General features: G+C 33.3%; 1 pseudogene across 1 annotated transcript in view; it reads right to left on the bottom strand.

Annotated features, from left to right (window-relative positions):
- Positions 1 to 1,535, bottom strand: part of LOC143249615 (latrophilin Cirl-like) — a 71,071-nt pseudogene extending 69,536 nt beyond the window's left edge. The window contains exon 1 of the transcript XR_013027865.1: positions 648 to 1,535. The product of XR_013027865.1 is annotated as a latrophilin Cirl-like (transcript). The remainder of the gene's footprint in view (positions 1 to 647) is intronic.
- Positions 1,536 to 21,539: the final 20,004 nt, after the last annotated feature.

Below are 21,539 nucleotides of genomic sequence, written 5' to 3'. Positions count from 1 at the left end.
TTCGCGCAAAGTTACACAAAGAGATGATCTTATAGATAAATAAATAATAAATAATAGACGAAGACATACCTTAATTATATAAAATGAGTTCAGCTTTATTCTTTACTGCGGCGAGAAATAAGTTTCATAGCATTCATTGATTTTGAACCGACAGACTGGAGGGAAGGTTGCTAATCAACAGTACCCACCGCCAACCCTTGTAGAACAGAATAATAAAATTTCACCGGCATTCTCGAGCCCAAAATGAGAATGACATTTTTGCAGCAACGGGCTGGGAACCGTAAATTCATATTGATAATCTAGTGAAGCTGACCGCTACCTAGCCCGATCAACATAAAATCATTGAAACACGTAATTTAGGTTTTCGAATTCCCTTGATAATTATCTTTAGTTTAAATTACAGTGAATAAACAAAAACACATCTGCGATCAAATGAACTTCATTTCTGATCAAATGACTTCATGTGTTGATGACACTGGAATTTCACTATTCTCCCCGTGTAGTCTTGAATAATGATTTTTGTTAACTGTCAGTAATTTTTATAGGTACATAATTATAACAGAAATGTCTAGAAAATTTCAGAAAGCACTTAGTGCATTCACTTTTTCATTAGAAACTATTGAAAATAGGCTTGCCTGTCTACTTACTGTATGCTGAAGCAACTTTGAAGATACCAACTTGGAGAGTAAAACTGTAAAACCACCTTTTTGTTTTTCATCTATCTTCCAAGTTTTGAAAATATATTTTCTTCTGCTGTATTTTTCATGATTCACATTTTAAGTTTTTAATCCTCTATCAAAATCGTCATCAGAACAGGGTTTGCTACCTAATATTATATACCACAATTATGTGAATATTAGGTTCTATTCCGAAATTGGTGTTTCATTAAAGCAAACGTTTGTGACACTTGTTCTACTCAGTAGATATATCTTTGGCTAGCAGTACAAATTCTTGAAGAATTTTAGAAAGGAAGACAACATTTTCCCACTTTAATCTGCCGTAATGCACTTCACGGAATACGGTAATTAACTATTCTTGACAGGCCCTGTCTCGCCGAGGTCCCGCTAAAGGATGTGGAGAGGAGCGGCAACTCACGATGATGACGGCCGCCCCAGTCACGGAAAACAGAGGTTGTCTGGGCCAGTTCGGGTTATTGCTACCCCTAGCCTGGAGCACAAACCGATACAAGTACGAAGTAAGAGCTTGAGAACATGTTGGAGAAAATTAAAACTGGCCGTTAAGGTCTTCACCTTCGCTATTCAAACAATTAAGTTGTTTCGTTGGCATCTACGAGAGAACTCTTTAAGAGAGACGGACACATTACGTACACAGATTTCTCTCCAATCACGTTTATCATTGAAAGTTAATAACTTGGCAGTGTAGAAGAAGAGTTATGGTATAAGAGGATATGTACAAATAAAGCCGTAACATTGGTTTCTCTCCAACTTCATCTGCCTTATAAACAGATGTTGTTGAAACATTTCGCCGAAATTTATTATTTTAGCAAGTAACCTGAGGAGAAACAGCTCATGTTCTCCCAAACACAGTTAGTAATGATGTAATTTATCTATCTTAGTATATTTTATAGTGAGTTTATCAGCACCCCTTCTTGTTTAAACAACAGAGAACCTCATAGTTACAACAGAGAGTCCACAGATTATCTTATTCCTAACAAATAATAATCAAAATTTCTGCACTTATGATAATAAAAGCTCCCTTGTATTAATTATTTAGGAGTTTCCTAGAACACATGAACAGTGACTTAAAAAGGCACAAAAACCTTACTGTATATCTAAGTTTCGTAAAATAATTCTACATACGAGTTTTAAAGCTTATCCGAATGTGAAAAATGAAACATCGATTATTAGATACTAAAGTATTAAGGTATACTATTACTCTTACACTGAAAAAATCAGAAACATTTAACACAATAAAATAGACACAACGTATCAATAGAATAGAACTCGGAATACTTACTTTGAAGGACTTCGAGAAACATAAACCAGAGTTGTATAAATATCTGTACATAGTCACAGAGACTGATACAATCAAGATAAGATTTTAACGGAAAATTTTCGTTTATAAACGCTTTCCCTTGTATGTTTTCAATACAGTCATTGAGGCCCGCAATAAAGCTTCAGTTAAAAAAACTCCAAAGCAAACTACTGTAATGTGTACTGCTTAAAATAGTTTATAGTTTTTTCCCCTAGTACGTTATCTTTACGCACAAAGCAAGCCGTCCAAGTCTTACGACAGTAAACTGCAGCTATTACGTCCAACAGTTACAGTCCCAGGCCGCAGGTGTATATAAACTTACGGAAGCTTTAAGCTCTACGCAGAAAAATCTCTTTAACGATAACTAGGTAATATAGTCAATTTTCCCCTCTATTTCCGTGGTCCGAATATCAGATAAGATTAATTGTAGGCTAAAGACTCGGGAAAAAAACTGTGCAACTCCTCTAAGAGTCTTCTTGCACAAATGAAGCAAGCTTAACTTTGCTGGCACGCTACACTGCAATTCGAAGACAGCGTTGTAAGGATCTGAGAAGGAAACTTTTATCACTATCGGAGATCAGCAAGTCACAAAGTACTCAAATACAGGTTGTTTCCTAGCTCTTCGTAGATGCTATCTATAGTACAGAAGACCTTGCTAGCTTATATCTGAAGTAGCGCTTCGTGCAACCGATGTCTGACCAAACTATAGTTACACGCTTCTGAAGGCAAAATACGACCTTGCTCAACGCTGGATCTATCTATGCGAGCAAAGCTGTCATTGGTGATTTTAGAGCCTATTGTAGAGTAGCGACATCTAGTGTACAAGTGAGCCTGCTACAACCAACAGACGTGACGTGAAGAGACGAGGGAGTCTTAAGTACGTTGGACGATTTTACCACACACCTGAGGGCGTTTTATGATATGCCCGAACACAATGCAGTAAACGACAACAGGTATAGACAGAAAGATCCGGGCGACACTGACGGAAATGTCTTCCTGTTTTGTACCACTTGACCAATCAAGTTTTTTCTGTTCGTCCATAGGGAATCTTAGAAACATCGGTGTACCATATGTTACTTTTGGACAGGGAACTGTCAATTCGTACCAAGCTCAACACGCATAAAACACATCCATTAATATCTAGTTCTATGAGGTAGAAAACCCGCGCCACGCCCGTGTTTCCAGTGTCGTCATTATCATTTTTAGTGTTCACTACCTTCACAGCGTAAAAAAAAAAAATGTGAGATGAACAATAACAATCGACTTTTCTAAAGTTTAGTCACATACAGCGTACTATAGTAATGTAAATGTAATTAAACGTACACACAATTAGGTATTTTTCTGCAATACCAAGACCGTTTGAAAAATGTTGTTGGTACAACACGATAAGATATATAATTCTTAGTATGACCATCTTTCTTTTCAGACATACCTTTAATTCAACCACTTCCTTAAAATATCTTTGAAGTCACTTACGTATCAGCATCAACTGTTGACTCAAAGCTGTTTGTAAGGCGCAATTAGAAGCACATGTCCGATTAAACAGGAAGAAATACGTGAGTGTTTTACAGTAAAGTATATAGTCGAAGAGTTTAAAAGTAGCACAGAATATTTATAAAATTAACTTATAATTAACACATTAAAAGTGTTGAGAATTTCTTCCCAGGTACTTACTGTCATAACTTAAAACTGATCACAGTACAAGAACCACCTTCAACACCCCGGATCAAGAGTTGAATACAACATTTTATTGTTTTCTTGTTTTGGTTGTTTGTCGTTAAGCTATACAATGGGCTAACTGTGCTAACTGTGCTGTGCCTACCATGAATATTGAAATATTGAACGTTATAAATCCTTATTTTTTTGCAGTATTTACAATTCTTTTTATTTTTAAATTTTATTACGCTATGATAAAGGCTATTACAGAGTACAACATTCTTTAAAATGTGAAACAAATATATACAGAACAATAAAAGATACCTTAAGTAACCGTAATATAACTACAATAGACATAAAGATATTTTATATATTATATGAATGACAAAACTAATTACGAATCACTGAACTTCAATTCTTCGACAGCTGGCCAGATATTATTGTTTTTTATTAGAGGTAATCATAAAAAGATTCTTTTAAAATCCTTGTTTCATAGTTTGTTTCTCCAGCAGTTTTAGTTCATCCTGTTACAAAGAAGAAAGCATAAACAGCATCTTTAGAAGGTAAACAACAATAATTCGTGGTGTAACAATCTTTGTAATTAGGTTGGACTTTTTTGGTTCAATTTCCGAAATTACCTTTCCATGTATTCTATCAGTAGATTTGAATTTTTTAAACTAATTTGACAATACTTAATTATTAATCTTTATTCGAGACATTGACGTCGTATAAGATCATTCGCCACGCACCTTCACAACTTAATTCACTGCGTTATGTACATAATATATATATATATATATATCCATTTTCCAGATTCATCTCTGATACTGCCATGTGAAATACAATAATGCCATTCTAACTTCCTTCATTTTTGGGATTACTCATATTGTTCGTTTAAAAACTGTTACTTGCCTAATGAAGAATTGTAGTCGTATCTACGACTTCAAGTACAATAAGTACTGAAAAAAAAAATATGTGCATTGCGCGTAAGTTATCAATCGGAGTTTCTATTAGACGTTCGTTCTGTTGCATCATTTGTTTCAAAAGGGAAAAGTAAATGCATAGTAAATGATGTATTCTTTATGAAAAACAAAACAAAAACAAATTAATACTGTCGTGCTTCATTATCAGATTCATTTCATGCGTCACAGAATGGGACAGCATTAGTTACTCCACGCATTCCAGAACGGAATAACATTACTTACTCAATGCATTACAAAATGGAATAGTGTGTTTGTTTGTAATTAAACAGAAAGCTACACAATGGCTGCCCGCCATGGATATCATTACCCGGTTTTTAGTGGTATGAGTCCGCAGACATTCCGTTGTGCTAATGAAGGCAAATGGAATAGTAGTAATTACTCAGTAGCTATAAAACTCACCAGTTGCTGCTTGGAAGGTCTTTCTTTATTAGTGTGATTTCATTTTGCTTTGCAGATCTATGATTTGTTTGGTTAGAATTCTTTACGATTTATGATAACAGCCCCTATATCCAGTCGCTTTGCCACTTACCACCTCATATAGCCTGTTACCATGCATGTTAAAAGTCATGACCTTCGTCTGCAACAGGTATATTGTACTTGAATTATTGTTGCACACACTTTCATCCTAAAATCTTATTTACAACTGTTATTGTAATTTAGTTGAAGTGTAGGTTTTTGCAAGTGCTGATTCCACCTAGAACTGACCCACCTCTCTACGAAGGTTGCACTGTAACATTTCCGATTCAAAGTTTTCCTTCGCCACAATTTTAAAACCACTCAGGCCACGAGAATTTAGTGCGCGTAGTGTTGAACCGTATCATTGATTCCACCTGAGAAAATCATGGTACTCCACAACAGGCTTCCAGTTGCACCCTGGAGGTATTGAAGAGAGTTAAATAGTCTGTCACTGGAACTAACCGAGAGCTCAGTGGTCTATTGCAGCCAAAGTAAGAACCTCCCTTGGTATTGTAAACAAGATAATTCACGTGGACTTAGGTCTATCAAATGAACTCAAGAACTGTGTTCACAAGTTTCTCCCAAACCACATGGCCGAACGAAAGACCAACTGTCACAAACTGCATGATGAATGAGGGTGCGTATTCAGATTAGATAAAGCATGTGTCTATTTAAACGTAAGCAGCAAAGTGTGAACAAGTTATCACCACCAATCAGGTGACACAATTTTACAAACACGATACAAAGTGTGTCCCTAAACCTTTCTATATTTGATTTTATTGTGGGTGCAACTTACAGTTTTGATGTTAAGTTGAATATTTGAGTGTCGAGAAAAAAACAAGGTGTATTTTACATATTAACAGGTAGTGAAATGTTATTATTTCTTGTTCGAAAGTTAACGTAGATACAATATTGGTAGTTGGAGAGTAAACCATAGGTTGCTGTACTTTCATTCTTCACTTCCGTAATATCATATTTTCGTACCACATTTCTATCCACTTAACACGTTCTGCTTGTTTCATCTTTGTGACTTAAATGTCTGTGAGTGTCATTTTATCCATTCTTTATAAACATATTTCTGTTACTATTAAAGTTTATTCCTTAGGTCAGCTAGACTGGTTCACTCTACACACGTTTCGTAAATCATGTGTTACAATTATTCTTAAGAAATGAAAATTAAGTTCAGGCAGGATTCGAACTCGTATTTTAGTTAATCGATCAGGTGTTTTAGCCAAATACTTCCAGATCGTGAATGATTGTAAAGTTTAGAATCTGTTGATGTGTTTTGTTGTTGCTGAAAGGGTTAATTGAAATTTTCCCTTCTTTAGGAAATTCTTGACCTCACATAACATGAGATGCTTTCTACTAAAATACGCATTTCCAATAATTAAAAAAAAAAACTATAGTAAATGGAAAGTGAGTTTCACAAGACTGGTGGTATAAACTGATGATTTACATGTTTTTAACTATGCATATGACATTAAACTAAATGCTTGTAATATTGATATTCAAAAGCAATCTTAACTAGAATGAAATTATGGCACTCACAGGACTAACTTAAGCTATAGAAACTTATTTAATATTACTGTATCAATTATAGTTCGAGAGGATCTAATTACTGTGGTTCTGGAACGTTTAAACAGTAAGCCTAGATTTATTAAACAACAGTTTGATCTTAAACTACTCGAATCGTCATTACAAAGATTGTAATCAGTGATGACGAGAAACCCACTTGTTGAGAAATTTATATGCAAAAACGGCTCGTTTGGGCTGAGAAAACACTTTACATAGAAGAGCGAACAACGTTTCGACCTTCTTCGGTCATCGTCAGGCTCTGATTAATTCGATACTTGATTTACTAAACAATTACTAGAACTGGTTTTTGATAATCTGAGACATACAGTATATTTTCGTGTTATAATCGTAACTTATGTTGATAGTCCATCTGAGCCATGATTTATGAAAAATATCACGAAGAGTATTTCAGGTAGATAATATTCCGATTTGGTCATCCAATAACAGACCGGTTTCAATTATCCTTAACAATGACTTAGTTGGAACTGATAAGGAATGGGAACTGACTAGAACTCAATTTTATTTTTTTAAATAAAGCAAAATCAAAATCCTCTTTTTCTCGTGAAGATTTAATTTTTTAATAATTTTCTCGTCTTTAGGGTAAGTAAACTGAGTTACTAAAGGTTAAGTCTGTTGAACGTGGCCCATAATATTTAACAAGATATAAAATAACTCATACAGGAACATCAAACAAACACCACCCTTAGTATGCAGGGAATTCAGATATTCTGACAACGGTTTCATGTAATTGGTATGTTGGTGATCGATAAAAGAAACTAATAAATTGATTAACTTTACGCGGCGGATATATACAGATATTTTGTTTTCATTACAACTCGATTATAGTACATATAATACTACTATGTTTATAAACAAGTTTCTTTCGTCAGTGGAAAGGAAAGTGTTAGAAATGACAAGTCATCCCTCGGGACAAGTAGGATCTTTAAGGAATACTTAATGATGATTGTAGACTTTATCGGGTATTGGTAACTGTGGCATTGTTAACAACTCGACTACACAACTAATGATTCAATGCATGTTAATCATTATAGGTTTTAGTTTTCTGGTTCATTGATTTATAGTGTTAAATATATTTAGTCAGTTTGTTATACAGAATTGGCTTTGTTAGTTTATAAGCTCCTTTTTTGTTCTGATCTGTATACGTAATTGAAAGTTCTAAATAAAAAAAATCGGTAAAGACAATAAATGCCAAACGTGATTGTAATTATTTTTAAGGTGTTACAAAGTAAGCAGATTATCAATCAATACCCAAGCAGTAAATTGTGCAGCAATAGTAGTGTTATCGGGATGAGCCTATCGCATTTAAAATGCAAGAAGCTATAATCTGGGCAGACTAGGATGAAAGTCTGAAAATACGCTATTTTTGACTTCAACTCCATCGAACTAAGCATAACAGAGAAGGGTTACATATCTTAAACACAATCTGCTTGAACAAAACTAGTAAACTCAAATGTACAAAAATATGAAAGGTGTAAAATATTGGGTTCTACAAATAATCACAGGAGGACTCTATAAACCATCTAATATGACAATATAAATACTTCAGGATTAATAGACAGATAGATGAAAAGAAGTTCATACAAACACATTGATATCAAATGTAAGCTTGAACAATAAATCATCGTTGTTTATTGGTTATCGTTCTTCAAACTTGGGTTTCGTGTTATGAATCAAACTTTAATCTTTCTTTTGAGCTGACTTCAAAACCATGCATAGAAAGTACTGAAAATTTATTTAATGTAACAGAATATATTCTATATTACGTTTTAAATGCCTATTTACCTGCAGACTACCTTTTCTTTCCAAGTTACAATCGTATGGAAGATCTGTGATTGATATAATGGAGGCCATGTCACAATTGTAGCTTTCTGCTTAATTCCAAACAAACAAATGAAATCACCGTGTTAAAAAAACTGACAATTTTCTACTCTTTCTGTACAAAAACTGCATTATTTCTTTATTTACCCCCTTCTGTAGTATCTTACTATCTTTTTATTCTTTCCTTACTAATAAAATGAATCATCTTTCTCTCCTGTCGCGATTAAAACGTTTCATATAAGGTCGTGGTTATAGACTTATAACGAGCTACACAGTCAGTGATTACGACTTTGTTATTGATTTCTGGACTTTGTACAAAATTTCTATCCTACAAAATTGTATAGTGTAGGAAATCTTCTAAAGCTTTATCTTTCGTAGTTCGTGTCGCCCGAGGTATTTCATTCGATTCAAGTATCTACAAACATAATGTCCGAAATCAGTGAGAATGTTATCCTACCAAGTTCTCTATAACAGTACTTTTCAGTTCAGTCGCAGTAGAGACTGGCATGAATCTATGATATTAATCACACCATCCTTGCAGTCTTTCCAACCAAGATCTCGTTACCAAGTACCGCGGGACGTCTGTCTTCTTCATAGCAACGTCAAGATTTAATCATGTAAGTACAGGGGAAGATTACTGAGGCTAGAAGAAACCCCTGACAACTATCTTAAGTTTAGTTGCCATAGTGATCTCAATTAGCACACGTTAAGATTATTTGTACGCCAAGTAGGATATAATCAGAGTGATTCAAGTACATATAATAACAAGAGAAAAGTCAACACTCGCGCAGATAGCTGTAGAGGATATATATGTATATATACAATAACAGAGATTACTACAACATACGTTTTACTAACATGTTATAAAATATAGTCGTTCATTCAGAAGAAAGTTTGTTATTTTTTTCATTTCTATTAAACTTTTCGGACAAGGCCACACAAAGAGCAATCTGTACACAGCCGTCTGTACCGTTGAGCTGATATATTAGAGGGAAGCATAACTGTGGGGCTGTTCTGGTTTGAGATATGAAAGTGAAAATTATCTCATAACCACAAATCCAAACAGCAGAGAGCATTCACTCGGCAATGAAAACCTCACTCTGCACTCTCAGATTCATATACCACAGGTGATACACACGTGTCATGTGAGTAAATCTTCAAAAGATATATAATGATACTACGATACTCTTCGTTGAATAATTAAATAACTTTCCATGGTATTTCACAATATTATACGAAATCATGACGTGACATATACATCATGTGTAAATTGTTGTATTCTACCTACTTTCATAATGTTAGAGGAAGAACAAATTCTTTTGTCTTCGAATTTAACATCAATGCTGAATATATTCATATAGTCTCACTTCAAGCCGACAGTTATGCTGCATACAGAGGGAAAGCACTTAGGTAATTGTTGTTTCGTGTTTGATTACTAATATTACTCTAACTCGTCGATCGCTTACATAATGAGTTCGTATAACACCTGACATGCAACTCTGGTTATTTCGGGTAATTACACCCCTTCGAGAGTTTTCTACCTAATGTCGTTGTTGTGTTTTTCATATCTGTAAAAATGGTGTACTTATCTCTATCACAATAATGCAAGGTGGCTGTTTTATTAAACATATCTTCGTTTGTTTTGACGCAATAATGGAACTGATGTGGAATTAGCAAAGCACTTGAGGAGCTTTCTTTCAAGGAATTACCTTCGCTTAGACAAAATACGCTAAACAAATCATAACAATTTGATCTCGTGGAAGACCGACGAGATACTGAAGAGTATCTGGACAGGAATATGTAAGACTTGCGAATTTTGCAAATTTACTAAAAACAAAAGGAACAACAAAAATGTTTATAGCAAAGCCACGTTACGTAAAACAAGCGATCACTACTTGACTTCTGAGAAAACTGGTGTCATAGAAGCATGAACTTTAAGCTCATATTTTATCTATTTTTCGTGAAGATTATGTTTTTTTATTTTCAAAGTACTTCTCTTAAATTTTGTCGCTGACGATATCTGATACCTAACTTCTGATCTGAGGCTTACATATTTTGTTTTGCATCGATATCCACATCAAGTTAAATACTTATTACTGGTAAAAATACTTGTAATAAACTTGAAAAAAAAGATAAAATGTAGAGTAAGGCTGTGCTACTCTACAAAAACACAGTGGTATTAAGAACGTATATCACGAACCATATATGACACTTGCTTTGACAGACATTCACCTTCAGGGTCGCAAAGAAAGTGTTCCGAACAAATAAAAGTGAAACTTGTTCTTCTACTTTATCTCCTTCATAACGACAATCTTGATGATGGAAAGTGTCTCACGGTTGATACGTATAATACATGTTAGAATAAAACAGAATATATATAAACTTACATTCACTTTCAACACTGTTAGAATACTAGAATAAAACAACACATTTACAAAAATACATTCACATATGGCATTGTTAGAATACTGGAATTAAACAACAAATTTACAAACATACATTCATATATGGCATTGTTAGAAAACTAGAATAAAACAACACATTTACAAACACACATTCACATACGGCATTGTTAGAACACTAGAATAAAACAACACATTTACAAAAATACATTCACATATGGCATTGTTAGAATACTAGAATAAAACAACACATTTACAAACATACATTCACATATGGCATTGTTAGAATACTAGAATGAAACAACACATTTACAAACATACATTCACATACGGCATTTGTAGAATACTAGAATTAACACATTTACAAACATACATTCACATACGGCATTGTTAGAATACTAGAATAAAACAACATATTTACAAACATACATTCACATACGGCATTGTTAGAATACTAGAATAAAACAACACATTTACAAACATACATTAACACACGGCATTGTTAGAATACTACAATTAAGACATTTACAAACATACATTAACACACGGCATTGTTAGAATACTACAATTAAGACATTTACAAACATACATTAACACCCGGCATTGTTAGAATACTACAATTAAGACATTTACAAACATACATTCACATACGGCATTGTTAGAATACTAGAATTAAGACATTTACAAACATACATTCACATACAGCATTGTTAGAATACTATAATAAAACAACAGATTCATATTCTACATTGCTAGAATGCTGCAAATAAAGAGCACATTTTGATACTTCGTTTTAATTGTAATATCCTGTAGTGTAACAGTTTTCAAAAATTCTAGAAAAGGGGGAAAAAATAGCGGTAAATTGTGAACGAAACCAATTTGACCATTGAAACAGCATCTTCCTGATTGAGATTGTTTACGAATATTCCCCAATGCTTGACCAAGTTTCGAAATGTCTTGACTCTCAGTGCACTAATTTTTAAACGAAAACAATTACATATGCACTTATTGTACTTGAAATTTAGGTTATCGCTTTATTTCTCTAAGATTAAAGAAAGATAATTCAAGAATTACAGATATCAAAATGAAAAACAAAAAACATGTCTTTGTGGAGACATTTTATAACCTCGAAAGAAGTGACGTTGAATGACATAAAAAAAGATTTTATTCGTTACAATTCTTATATTTTTAAAAATTCGACAACACGAAACCAGTTTTGATATAAATGTTTTATATAGTAAGGTTCTAGAGTGAAATCGTGTAAAAAAGCTAAGTCGTGTCAGTCTTTGATATATACAAAAATTTCATTATTATATGAACTTGGTTTTATTGGTTTGTAAGCAAACAAGGCACCCTTTACGGAGATAAAGAGATAACTAAAATCTATAGTTATGTTTAAAGATAAGGAAAAAACATATTTGAAATAATAAGTGCTTACTTTTTGATTTAAACAACGACTGACACTTTGTCTATGGAACAGTTATATTGCATCAAGTGTGCAATCAAAAGGACAAAAACTAGAGAACAATTAGAAGTGGAAAAAAATTGTGGTCCTTCTCAAAAATCACGAAACTATTTTATATTGTGTCAAAGGCTTTTATCAGTTTGGTTTAACAAATAAAACAAGTCAACTAGGAGCCTAATGGTGAGGACTATCACAAACTACATGTCTCTTCAAGAGTTTTACGTTTTCCCCACCACGTTCTGTAGGTTCAATGTGAGAGAAGAACGTAAACTTAACTTTGACAGTCTTTTGTAAATACCTCAACGTATCAAGTTAGAAAACTCCCTTATTCTCTAACCTTTTCGTGTTTCCCCACCACGTTCTGTAGTTTCAATGTGAGAGAAGAACGTAAACATAACTCTGACAGTATTTTGTAAATACCTCAACGTATTAAGTTAGAAAACTCCCTTATTCTCTAACCTTGTTGTAAACTCAATTCCTTCCTTTTTTATGCACTAATGGGTGTAATTTGCTACCTTTTGTTTATAAATGCCAATTGTTTTTAATAAGTCATATTTGAGATAAAAAACCTCAAAGTTAAGACAGCTTTGTTTTCGTCGATATAATTAGTATGTTTCACTATATTCATATCTTAAAAACAACCATGTTATCATGATCAGTCGAATTCTAAAATGGATATATTAAAATATTTTAACGAAAGGGCTCGAAAATGGAAAGACTTCAAATAAATTTATCATCCTATGTACTTAAATAACTCTATCAATAAATGTTAAGCCTTTTTTCTTTCTCCTCTTAAAACATTAAATTTTTAACCTGGATTTGAAACTGTTCAAAGTTCAAAATCTTATCAACTAAAATAACCTCCTTCACGAGTCCGAGTGCAGAGCAGTCTTCAACTCAGTGAGTCAAAAGGCCTGTAAACATAGATAAATCTATGTTATATAATGAAGGTTACCAAGCCTTTGTTTGTTTGATTTGAATCGTGTTTTCCACTTCCTAACTTTGGATGTAGAAGTGATCAACAAGAAAAAACTATATAAGTGAATTCATTGTTTGCTCAGCTTTCGCCAGGACTTATATACCCCTTATTGAACTCATCTTGACAGATTTTTTTTCCGTACTTCGGTCTTATCACAGTGAACAGTCGTTAAACTAGAACGATCGAGCTGGTACACAACAATTTCTCACCATTTCAGGTTTAATGGTTATTTTTCTTTTACTTGACGTCCCTACATGTTCACCTCTCCTTTCACGATAGAAACTAGACATCATAAAACCATTGTAGCATTTAATCGAATATTGGATATTGTCATAAAAGGTCAATGGAGTGATTAATGAGTAACTTTCCTAAAGACATTAAACATTTTATTTGTCATGATAAAAAACAAACTAGAGTAGAGTAATCGAAAATTTTGCTTAAATTTTTATCACAATATATATTTTGTCCCAACGATACAACACGAAAACAGACCTACGTACAATTTATGTCTAAGAATTTCGTTTCTTCTTCGTCGATTTTGGAATCTTATTGAAATGCTCAAATGCACTAGAAAAGTGCAGAAAAGTATTTTTGTAGTCACTTAGAATATGGAAACTTTTACTTAAATATATTTCGTTTGCGCACGACCAGAAACAAGTTTTTTCCAAAGGCATTTCACGTAAAACATTAAAATAGGGACCTCCATGGCCAAGTGGTTAAGGCGCTCGGCTCGTAATCCGAGGATGGCGGATTCGAATCCTCCTCACACCAAACATGCTCGCCCTTTCAGTCGTGGGGTTGTTATCATATGACGGTTAATACCATTATTTGTTGGTAAAAGAGTAACCCAAGAGTAAGCGGTGGGTGATGATGACTAGCTGCCTTCCCTCTAATCTTACACTGTTGAGACGGCTAGCGCAGATAGCTCTCTTAGAGCTTTGCGCGAACTTCAAAAACAAACATTAAAATAGGCAAAAGGGTGAAGGGAAATATAACTGCTTCTCTTCATATATATCAACCACACTAAATCGAAACGAGAAAGCGCCTATTGTGATTAAATACAAGTAGCATGATTTTTAATAATTTTTCGTGATCTGAATTCAGGTTTTACTATATTTCACTTATCCTGTTACCTTGGAAAGTTTTAGCCATTTTTCTATGATTAACTTTCCATATTAAAAACAAACTATTAGCTAAGGTGACGTTGAATATGTTTATTTTAAATAATAAAATATTATAAAAAGTTATACAAATACTATATAAAGTTTCGACTCTTGTCGTAAGTTTTATTGTAGTATGTTGCATGTTTAAACATACTAGTTTTTTTTCGAAATCTCGAGTATACACGAACAGCGACTAGGATTTTGAGGTTTTAAATGCAGTGTTGAAAGGAAAGTATTCCTCCTTCAAGTGTTTCGACATTCAAACTATACAATAAGAAACTTCACATAAAAACATGTATAACGAATACGCAAAAACGAATCTATGTAAATATAGGTGCATAGATAATATACACATTTACATATAATACATAAAATGGACTAAACAGGATACACTTGTAGACAAAAGAACACTACAGAGAAAAGAAAAGCAGAATTATAATGTATCATCAGTTGTGAAAATTCTTACTTTTCACTTTGTAAACTTACAAAGAGCACTTAAACAAAGAAGAAAGAAACGACATAATACAGCTTGTATTAAAAAAAACAGCAGAAGCGGCAATGTTTAGAAATATACATATACCTAAAGTACCGAACAAAACAGGAAAATACAGTAAATGACTAAAACAAAGTAGAAATGAGGCAATAATCACATGGATGATGATACAGAAAGATGGATGGTTTATAAGACATCTAACCCCCAGTGGCACAACGGTACATCTGCTGAATCATATCTTTAGAAATCGGGTTTTGATACCCGTGATGGGCAGAGCACAATTGCCCATTGTGTAACTTTGTGCTTAATTCCAAACAAACAAACAAACAAGTATAAGACACCTAGAGAAAGACATATGGTTCATAAGCAAGACATCTAGAGAAAGATGCTTGGTTCAAAAGTAACAAAGCTCTTATCTTTTACAAGTAAGAGAAGACACAGAAAATGGTGTGAGACATTCTTAATATATTATATTTAACAGTTATACCACCTGACAGAGAAATAATGAGCAACATGCATGTCTTACAGAAGTAAAATGTTTTAGTAGAAAGTTCACTTAGTACAAAATTCATACTGGACTCATATCGTACTTTTAACTTTTTTTTCCCTATATTGTGTTCTTATTATATGTACTATTTACAAACTGCAGTTAAATAAGCAATTATTCGGCATATTTACCAGAGCTGCTTAGAAATAACATCTGATAAATAAATCTTAACTAATTCAGAATGCTACACATTTATCTTGATTTGAAAAGCTGGTCAGTTTTGACTATAGATAATAAAAAACATTGTTGTAGTACTAAAATAAAAATGAAGTTTCAGACATGCGTACCGATACACATTAAGTCAGATACAAGTAATCTGCTTTATGTACTAAATTTATGAAGCGCTTATATGCATTTAAAAGCACGTTCCTCTGTGAAACTGTTTTTTGCTAAGTATGAACTATCTTTAGAACGAGAAATATCTGATGCCCATTCTATATTTTCTCATATTTGTAGGACCTTCAGTCCGTTCAGGCTAATAATACAGATACTTCATCACACGATTTATAAAATATATTTCATTCTTAAGCAAAAAGAGGTTCAGCTTTAAGAAACTTCACAAAGTGTAATGGATATGTTCACCAAACACTTTCCTTCAACAGAAAATGATCAAGTTCGTTACCTTTATGAAACTGACTCTTATCCTATTATATTTTCCAATACGACTTTTAAACAGTGAAAATGGACTTAATTTGAATTTTCTTCACAAATAATACTTTGAATGTATTCCTGTTTTCAAATAAGTCTGTTTTGTTATGCAACGTCTCTCGTTTGTAAATATTAATGGTAAACTTCCCACACCAGGAAGAGATTCAATGTGACGATAGTAACACATATACACATTCCTGACTCTTTTGCTTCGTTTATTATTTAACATTAATAACATATATACATACATTATTGTTTCTTGTGTTAAGAATACCCACCGCCAGTGGTTTAGCAGTAAGTTTCTAGGCTTATAAGGCTAAAAACCAGTGTGGTCAGAGCACAAATAAACGGACCATTGTGTGGCTTCGTCGCTTTAGGTGAACAATATTGCCAATATGTTGTTCTTCTGTTTCACATCTCAGAATTATGGACGTCTATACTTGATTCATAGAGATGTCTCACCTGACCTTAAACTTATTGAATGCATAAAACGTCGTCGAGGTAAACAAAAACATTTAATTGTAATCCGATCTAATACTAGCGTGTTCTAATGCATAATTATCGCATCTTCGCGAAATATGACAAAATAACTGCATGCATTCTATTTGTACATATATTTATAAATTACCCAAGTGCTTGATGAGTACACCCAATTTTCACAATAATATTCAGGTTAGAAAGCACTGACTATTTAAGGAGTATAGAAGAAAGCCCTGGCAAACTTGTATCTTCCACATTAATTATCTATTTATATCACAATTGCGAGGTATGAAAACTGCACGAGTATTTTGAGTGATACAGCCTCCTCTCTCTCGTGAAACTACTTAACACACAATACAAACCATAAGTCATGTTCAAGTTGCGTTCGGTATGCTTACGTACAGAAATAGGTAGAGAAAACGGGTTGCTGTAGTAATTCACTAAAATATTTAAAAGTTAAAAAATGCTGAACACAGGTACTTATGGTGTCATCGCTGCTTCTTGTCTTTTAAACTAAGAAAATTCTCGTTCAGGCAGATAGATGTTTTTCACTAGTATAAATCATTTCGTCTTTAATCTGACTGAAATTGTTGGTTATCTAGCCAATATGTTCTATATAAACAGAACTTTCCTAATTAGAGTGGAAAAGCACCTACCTACACAGTATTGAACTGAACCAAAACCCGAGTTGACGTGGGCGTGGATCTGCATGTGTGTATGTACAGTTAACCGTGTACTTACCGCAACAACTTAAAACCTATTATTTGTTATGAAGAGGCAAAATATAGTTTGTAATACGTAATTGTGCAAGAAGAACAAAACAAAAACAATTTTACTTACTACAGTTCTTGTAAACCACCTATAAGTCATTAAAACCTTACATAAAACATTAAACTGACATTTTACACCTATATACACTTGTCTCATTTTTCACCATTAGCAACTTTCAGAAAAAATGTCTTTTAGTAATTACAACTAGTATATTTATAGTAATTCTATAATTACTTAGTTTTGAATAATTTCAATTTATTATGCGAACACAATTGCTTTTGAGTGAATTGCAGTGCAAAGAAGGTGGTCAAAGATTTATCGGTTTCCTTATCTTTCCTATAAATGTTTATTTCTTTTACATAAAATTACTGGTATTCACTGAATAAATGTCTCCCGTAACACAGCAGTATGTCTTGGGATTTACAACTCAAGAAACCTGGTTTCGATATCCCTGGTGGGCAGAGCACAGATAGCCATTTGAGTCGCTTTGTGCTTAACTTCCAATAATACTTTGAAAGATAAACTGTCTTGTTTGATCAGTTCTTGTACATGCTAACGAATTTTAATGAAATTTCCCATAAATATATTTAAACGTTTACATTTATGAATGAGAATAGGCCCTAAGTTTAGAACAAGTCACATATTTTTGTATCGAATATATATTTATGTGTGTATCTTAATATCGAAGCTCTATTGAAACGAACACCCTGATCAAGACAGTTGGCTTTGTTTTTTTTTATTTCTTTACACATGAACAACTTTCCGAACATGTTACTGTATTGATGAAGTTTCGAAGTTTTCTAGATCTCATAAAAAAAACAGTAAAGACGGCCACTCTTCAACGTAAGTACAGAGATAAAAATCAAACTAACAAATATTTCTCTGCGCATTTCGAACTCGTTGAAACCGGATTTTGATTTTAAAGTGTCGCTCATCTAAACTTATTCAAAGCGTTTCTGTATTGCTTTTTCATCTTCTATGAAGTGGTATCAAACAAGAATTTCCTTACAGTGACAACTTGAGACAGGTTTGAAACTTATGGAAAGCCTTCATCATAACACTAGAGTTATATTCACACAGGTAGTTTTAATAAAGGTTCCATTTTGTTTCATATGCATCTTTCTATTTATCTATCTATCTATCTGTCTGTCTGACCATATCCGTATAAATGTATAAATAACACTAGGATACAAATTACTATATGGAAGTGTGAAATATGCTCTAGTGATAAAAATAGATACTTTTTATATTGGCAAGCATCGCGTGTGAATTGAAATTATAACCAGGGATTAGAACTTTAAAATGTAAAACAGTTACAGGTCTTAAGTTCACAAAGTACCACACTTGAGACTTTTAAAGATGAATCTAATAAACGTGTTTTCTAACCAAGCTGCGGGCCTTTCTTCCACAAACCCGTTTCTTATTATGGCTTATTTACAGATCCCACACTGTTCCCTATACGCTTCTTTGGTTCAACTATTCTACTTGTACGAAACTCTCCCTTTTTAGTCTAGTTGTTTCGAATTTTCTTAAGCATAACTAAAGAGATTGGCTAGGTCCAGAAATCGATCTGTACGGTGAGGTTGAGCTGAGACACTTCCCACTGACAAATTGGTAGCATTCTGTACAAATTGCTGCAATCACTGTAGCTTTTCCTTCGATTTCTTCTCATTTCTCATCTCAACACCGCGGTTCGTAGAAAGAAAGAGTGTAGGGCATGGTAAACAAAACGCTAACCCGAGAAGACCAGGGGGAATACTGTTCACAGCTCACGTTTGTGTTGCAACTCTAAATACAAATGGCGGAATATCGAGCTGTGGTATAGAATCGTCATGGTATTCCATAAAATCTCATTTCTTCCGTATAATCTACAGTCTAGTATCTTCCTCTCTCTTCTAAATGAAACAATTATTTACAATTTTACAATTATTTACAATTTTACAATTATTTACAAGTACTCAAAACACTGATTTAGAGCGAACGTGAACTCTTGCTACTAATGAGAGATAATGATGAGAAAACCAAAGATTCTCATGATTAGTTGAGATGGGATGACATGATCTAAATAACATATGGCCACAACTTATACCATAAATGATTTGTTTTTCGTGTCTTTAATAATGGAAATCTGCTGCTGTGTTATATACTGCAATAAGCTTTGAAATGTTCAGTCGATATGTAGAGGTTCACTTCCGTCCAGTGAAATATGTAAGGCTGTCTGTGGTGAAAGAAATGTCTTATTACTTTTCAACGTTACACGCAGAAATATCTATCAAGTGTTTTATTCTCTTCCTTTAGGCTTGAAATAAATGTTTATAAAAAAAATAAGCTACCGTTTTTGGAGATAAATAAACAAAAACAACATAGTTGTTCTTTACGCGAACTAGGTGCTTATTTTACTTGGTATATACAGACTGAAAAACCAAGATAGATTTTTTGAGCAAAGTAGTAAACCTTATTAACACAGGTTTGAACACTTTTTACAATGTATTTCAGTATCTTTATAGTATTGTCTAAAGTAGACAAATGTACATTATCACAATTTCTGACGAATTAGTGTCTAAAACTGAAAGCAAATATAATGAATGAATCGATTACAGGTCGGATTATTCTTAGGTTTAAAAATAAGTTGGGGGTAATACATATAAAACTACTTATATCTAATGATTTTTATTAAACATTAACATAAATTCAGTAGTTTACTTTAGTATGGAAGCACGTTATAAAAGAATCGATGTTTTCCACAAAATAAATGACTTCATTTTTACTTATAAATCGTTGTTTGCCATCTTATTATTATAATTTAACTTGTCTTTTAACATCGGTAGGTAATAATGTAGCACGTGTCAGTATTTACAAATCTTCTATTATCAACAATAGAAGACAAGCCTTTAAGAATTCAAAGTCCGAACTCTGTGATCGAAAACACGTGCTGTTGTTTTTTATTCTCTTGTAGTAAAATAAAAAAAAATCTTCAAGTTGCTGAAATTCACTAAAGGAAATTGAACTATACCTTACAGTTAAGTTTGAATCTTAAAATATTCGAGCATTCGGTTGTAAATAAAAAAATCTTACAACAAACAAAATCAAAGATAACCATAAAGGGCCAAAACATAACTTACCTTAAAATTATGCTCTAAAGAAGGATAAAATGGAACAGAACTTCTTACCAAATGAAATATGCTTAGAGAAAAGACTTCGATAAATCAATGTCTTGTTTGTTAAATTTGCGTTATACGCACACTGTATGGAATAATTTTATAAACACTCAAACTTTCTCAATACTGAAATGATTAAAACAAACTTTATGAAACAGCCTACAAGTTGTATGAAGTGGAAGTCCCCCAGTCCGATGTGCGAGATATCTGCCAAACAGAAAGAAATAACATACCTCAAGAGAGACCGCACAGCCTTAGAAAACTATACAATTTTATCTAAACACTTCAGAAAAATCACGGAACGAGAGAGCACTGTAACGTACAAGGCTACCAAGTTAATAATTTTTTGTACAAGTTTGTGGCTTAGCTAGGATAAACACTTTCGTCACTGCCGCTGTGTCTCCGCTCGACAGAAGCATTGTACGCGTGTATATTCTAGTAACGTCGAAATGTACAACAGGGGCTTTTTAACTTTGCCCTGTCGATGGATGGACAAGCAGGCAGTCATGCGGGTAGGTTAACGAAAGTACCTCCGCGTAAAGCGTATCAAGGAACAAAGAATCCAAGGAGTACTTGGAATTTTTTTCCTTTAAAAGCAGCTCCGCAAAATGGAAAAAAATTCACCTTCCCTTAGGCATGAAATGAATGTTCAGAAACAAACTAACGCGACCACGTTTTGTAGATAAACAAACAAAAACGGAACTGCTGTTCCTTTGTGAAAGTTTGTCAGTACTTCAAGTACTGACTGTAACAGTAAGACAGTATTAAATATAGAAAAACAAATAAAAAAATATACTATGTATTTGTGCAAGAATGGAAAGTTATGCATGTCTACGATATTGTTTAAAAATATTTTTTATTCATGATGACAGCCTTAACTTGTTCTTTTCTTCGTTCTAAGTAATGACAGGAAAAGAACCTTTTCCCAA

Source organism: Tachypleus tridentatus, chromosome 4 (genome assembly GCF_004210375.1).
Source record: "Tachypleus tridentatus isolate NWPU-2018 chromosome 4, ASM421037v1, whole genome shotgun sequence".
Taxonomy (NCBI): domain Eukaryota; kingdom Metazoa; phylum Arthropoda; class Merostomata; order Xiphosura; family Limulidae; genus Tachypleus; species Tachypleus tridentatus.
The sequence above is the reverse complement of the archived record's forward strand: the minus strand, read 5'-3'. Positions and strand labels throughout refer to the sequence as shown.